Here is a 5160-nt window from a genome sequence, read left to right as displayed (position 1 = left end):
CAAGTGGCAAATCTCAGCAATAGCAAGTTGCCTTTTGGTTAAAAGTGTAATTCTTATTTTTATGCAACAGATGGTTATGGTTGTTACTTTTGCTTGAAATAAATCCGTAAGAGAGAAAATAAGCCCACAAGGTCTAGAGGGGAGAGAAAAAGTTGAATATTAAGAGCTGAGTCTAATTCCTTAGAAGCTGAGCAGGAGTTAGGAGAGATGACCTATTTTTTTTTAATGACTGTTGGTTTTGTTTTGTTTCAGTTTTGTTTTTATTCTACATAAAGATCACTCTGGGGATCTTTAACAGGCATTTGAGCGACAACTGTTTCATTTTCGGTTTTTGTATTCCTGACTATAACGCCTACTGCTTACAAGCCTCTGATTTAAGAATGGATTGCTCATGCTATGCTGCTTTTTAAAACAAGTCTACCTCTTCATCTAATAGGTCCTGATTACATTTGAAGGCTGGTTGGGTGAATAAATTAAAAGACCCTTCATTGGGTGGTGTAGTGTTGATCAGAAGAACAAAAATCTGTTCTTAATGGAGGAAAGAAATGTATCGGGTTAAATCATAAAAGTATAAGACGTAGCAGGTTAAAGGGTTTAAGGATGTTTGACCATGCAGTTCCATGTGCTTCATTTTTTTATTGAAGGAGCATATATTGGTCTCTGTATTAGCACTGTTTCAAGAGCTTGGCATCTACATAAGCAAAAAAGCAAAATCCCTCTCCTTCTGGAATTTAACTTGTAGTGCAAGAGAGAGACTCCAGGTGTGAATGTAATAAATAAATACATTAATTGCATGTTTAAAGGGATATGCAGAGCAGAAGAAAGAAACATATAAAGCATGGTAGGAAGGAACAGAAGTCCCCAGGGTGGGAGTGGGGAGGAGTTTCAAGATTGCCCAGAATGGGCTGAGAATTGTGTAGAAGGTGAGGTCTGAGCAGAGACTTGAAGTAGGAGAGGGCACAGGAGAGGGAGATATCTGGGAAGAGTGTTCCAGGCAGAAGGAATAGGCAGTGAAAGACCCCAATGCTGGAGCATGCCTGGTACTATCCTGGGAGTAGAAGGAGGCCAGTGTGGCTGGAGTCAGTAGACCAGGGGGCAAGTGAAGTCCAGAGGAAATAAGGGGGCCAGACCACATAGATATAGGCTACCAAACATCATATTTCACTCTGAGAGAAATGGGGAGCCACACGGAGTTCTGGGCAGAAGATTGATGTCATTTGACTTAACATTTTAAAAGAATTAGTTAAGTTGCTCTGTTACAAATAGAATGTTGTGGGGTCAAAGGTAGAAACCAGAACCAGTTAGAAGGCTATCATAGTAATCTGAACCAGGGGAGCAGTCAGGAGGCAGTGGGAAGTGATTAGGTCCTGGGCATGTCTTGAAGGTAGAATCAGCTTGGTTTCCTGATGAATTGACTACTGGGTATGAGCAAAGGAGAGAGAAGAGGATGACACATTTTTTGGCCTGAGTACCTGGAAGATGGAGATGCTATCATGAAAATAGGGGAAGCTGAAGTTAAAACAGGCTTTGAGGGGAGGACCAGGAATTTGGTTGTGGACATGTTGTGTGTAATATATCTATTAGATGTGCAAGTGAATGTCTGATAGTAAGGGTTGGATCTATGAGTCTGGACTTTGGATGAGAGGTTGAACTGGAGATGGAAATTTGATAGTCATAAGTGAGAGGGTGGTATTATGTCCTTGGAACTGGATGGGAAGGAGAAAGGACAATGTCCAAGAACTGAGCCTTGGGGCACTCCAACATTGAGATGTCCAGGAAAAGGGGTAAATTACAAATGGGACTGAGAAAGCACTGCAAGGGAAATAGAGAAGTGGGAAGAAAGTCAACATTTTGGTGTCTAGGAAGCTATATTATGGAGGAAACAGTGATCAGTGTGCTGCACTGAGTATTGCAGATGCAGCAAGCAAGATGAGCACCAAGGGTTGACCACAGAATATTGAACCAGAAACAACAAAGGCATCTTTATTTTTATTTTTAACTTTATTAAAATACTGAGTTTTATTTCACATGTATAATTTTGTCTCTCCACCATTTCTATGTCTGACCACTGCTACTACTATGTCCGATCATAACATTCCATACATACTTAAAACCAAGCAAAGAGTGGAGTTCCATCTTTTAAAACTAAACAGGCATTTTGGACAACACATTCTTGGCAATGGAACCTAGACAACATTTATCAAACATAGTAGGGAAAGTTCTCACTCTGCGTTATAAAAAGAACAGCCAGATATCAACTGTTACAGAAATGAAATTAGACAGAAAATTTTTGACAAATTGTTTAAACTATTTTCTTAAAGAGACTTCCTCCACTGTCAGAGATCTTGAATAGCCTCTTAGTAAATCCTCCAGAAGCAATTCTTCACATAATTGAAGAACTCTGCTTCCATTTTGGGAAGAGAACCACCTTTTTCTACATTTGCTTGCATTTTTGCTTTAATGTCTTCTACAGAACTAGGTCCTTTTGGTGTTTTAGGAGTTTTTTTCCTGTTTTATGAAAAATTCTTGTCCTTTTGTTCTTGGTGTTGATGATGGTTTTGAGTCTTTTCCATTCTGATTTGACTTTTGTGCATTTTTTGGCTGGAGTATCTTGTACAGATTTCTTCACTGGTGTTTTTTCTTCAGTTTCCTCATCATCAAAATTATCGTCATCATCATCGTCTTTATCATCACTATCATCTTTATCAGCAGCACGTTTTACTTTTTTCTGTGGAAACTTGCTACTACTTCCAGGGGCAGACTGCTTTCCAGATATACTTAAGAGTCTCACATCCTCTTCTTCATCTTGTGACTCTGCATCTTCCTCTACAACTGCTAAGTGATGTCCACTAATATGCACTGGCTCTGAGCCACACTTCAACCATAAGATCACTAGTGGTGTTATTTCAAAGCCTCCAAGGGAAACCGTTGGCTGTACAGACATTTTCAAGGCTGCCAGTATTACTTTAATTGGATTGCCTTCCTAATTCATTGCCTCTGCTTCAACAATGTCCAATTCATCCTTTGCACCAGGCCCTAAACTGACTGTTCTTAAAAATAACTGGTGTTCATTTTCATCATTATCCACCCTAAAGTGGTAATCTTTGTCAGCCTTTAGTTCACAACCAAAAAGATAGTTCTGGGGCCTCAGGGGGCTCGTGTCCACGTACATGCCCGTCAACTCTTCCTTCGGGTGGCAGCACACACTTAGGTGGGACAGAAGGTGGACCGATATAAACAAACACTGCTCAAGAGAACAGCTGCGCAGGACGGAATCACACAGGAATGGCATCTTTATTTTTTGAGGATTTTCTTTTTTTTTTTTTGCCTAGAGGAGAGGAAAGAAACAGGACAGCAGCTAAAAGAGGAGGAAGTTGGGTAAAGAGAATATATGTGTGTGTGTGTGTGTGCGTATGTATGTGTGTATATATGTGTGTGTATATATATGTGTGTATATATATGTGTATATATGTGTGTGTATATATATGTGTGTATGTGTGTGTGTGTGTGTATATATGGAGAGAGAGAGAGAGAGAGAGTCTTGCTCTGTCGCCCAGACTGGAGTGCAGGGGAACAATCTCATCTCACTGTGACCTCCACTTCCTAGGGTTCAAGCAATTCTCCTGCTTCAGCCTCCTGAGTAACTGGGATTACAGGTATGCACCACCACACCCGGCTAATTTTTATATTTATAGTTGAGACAGGGTTTTGCCATGGTGGCCGTACTGATCTCGAACTCCTGACCTCAGGTGATCCTTCTGCTTAAACCTCCCAAAGTGCTAAGATTACAGGCATGAGCCACAATGCCTGGCCAAGAGAAGAATCTTTTTCAGATGAGAAAAATAACTACAGTTTTGTACGCTGATGACAGCAATCTAGTAGAGAAAGAAAAAATGATGATGCAGGAGAGACAGGAAAGAATTGCTTGGATGCTGTGAGTGTCCTGCTGGCTGCAGAGTGGAATAGTTGCTGAGAGATCCAGCTATGAGGTGGCATGCTAAGGAAAGTAGAAGAAAACTGAAGGAGCCTGAATTCCTAGTCATCATGGAGTTGCCATCTAAGTCCAGGATTGCCTGCTTCTGGATCTTTATTTCTTCAAGAGAAATAAACTCTTTTTTTCCAACATGTTATTAGGAGAAATTTCAAACATATAGGAAACTGGAAATAACTGTATAGCAAACACCTGCCATCTGGTTTCTACAATTAACATCTCTCTACACTTACTCTGATATACCTATCCATCTCTCTATCTATCCATTAATTTCTTATTTTTAGGGCATTTCAAAGTGAGATTCAGACATGAACGTATTTCACCCCTAAACACTTCACAATGTATACTGCTACCTAGAGTTTAATATCTAGTTATAGTTCTTTTTTCTTTAAGATAAAATTTACCTAAAATGAAGTGATCTAATTTTACTGTACTATTTGATGAACTTTGAAAGATGCATGCACCTGTATAACCCAACCTCTATTAACACATGGAACAATACACTTACCCCAGAAAGTTCCTTCAGTCCTGTTTCCAGTAAGCCCCTGCCTCCACCCTATCCCCAGAGGCAACTGCTATTCCGATTTCCTTTTTCATCATTGATTAGTTTTCCCTATTCTTTAGATAAATGGAATCACATTGTAAGTACTCTCTTGTGTAAGGCTTTTTCACTCAGATAAAATGTTTTTGCGATTAAGCCATGTTGTTGTATTTATCAGTAATTCATGGCTTTCTGCTGCTAAGCAGTATTCCACTGTATGAATATAATACGGTTTGTTTATCCATTCTGCTATCAGCAGTCACCTGATCTGTTTCCAGTTTCTGCCTATTGTGAATAAACCCATATGAACAGTCTTGTGCAATTAGTTTTATGGACATTTGATTTCATTTTCTTGTATGGAATTGCTGGGTCAATGTATTAGTCAGGGTTATAATGTATTAGTCAGGGTTTTCTAAAGACAGAATCAATAGTGTATATGTGTGTGTGGGTATGAGTGAGTGTATGTGTGGAGAGAGAGAGTGAGTGAGTGAGAAAGAGAGAGAGAGAGTGTGTGTGTGTTTATTTTTAAGGAATTGCTTCACATGACTGTGGGGTTGGCAAGTTTAATATCTGCAGGGTAAGCCAGCAGGGTCGGCCAGGGAAATATTAATGGTGTAGCCCAAATCCA

General features: G+C 39.7%; 1 pseudogene; it reads right to left on the bottom strand.

The window, feature by feature from the left end:
* Nucleotides 1-1216: 1216 nt before the first annotated feature.
* Nucleotides 1217-4888, bottom strand: LOC135971915 (nucleophosmin pseudogene; annotated as a pseudogene).
* Nucleotides 4889-5160: the final 272 nt, after the last annotated feature.

Source organism: Macaca fascicularis, chromosome 7 (assembly GCF_037993035.2).
Source record: "Macaca fascicularis isolate 582-1 chromosome 7, T2T-MFA8v1.1".
Taxonomy (NCBI): Eukaryota; Metazoa; Chordata; class Mammalia; order Primates; family Cercopithecidae; genus Macaca; species Macaca fascicularis.
This window is presented reverse-complemented; position numbering and strand designations above follow the sequence as displayed.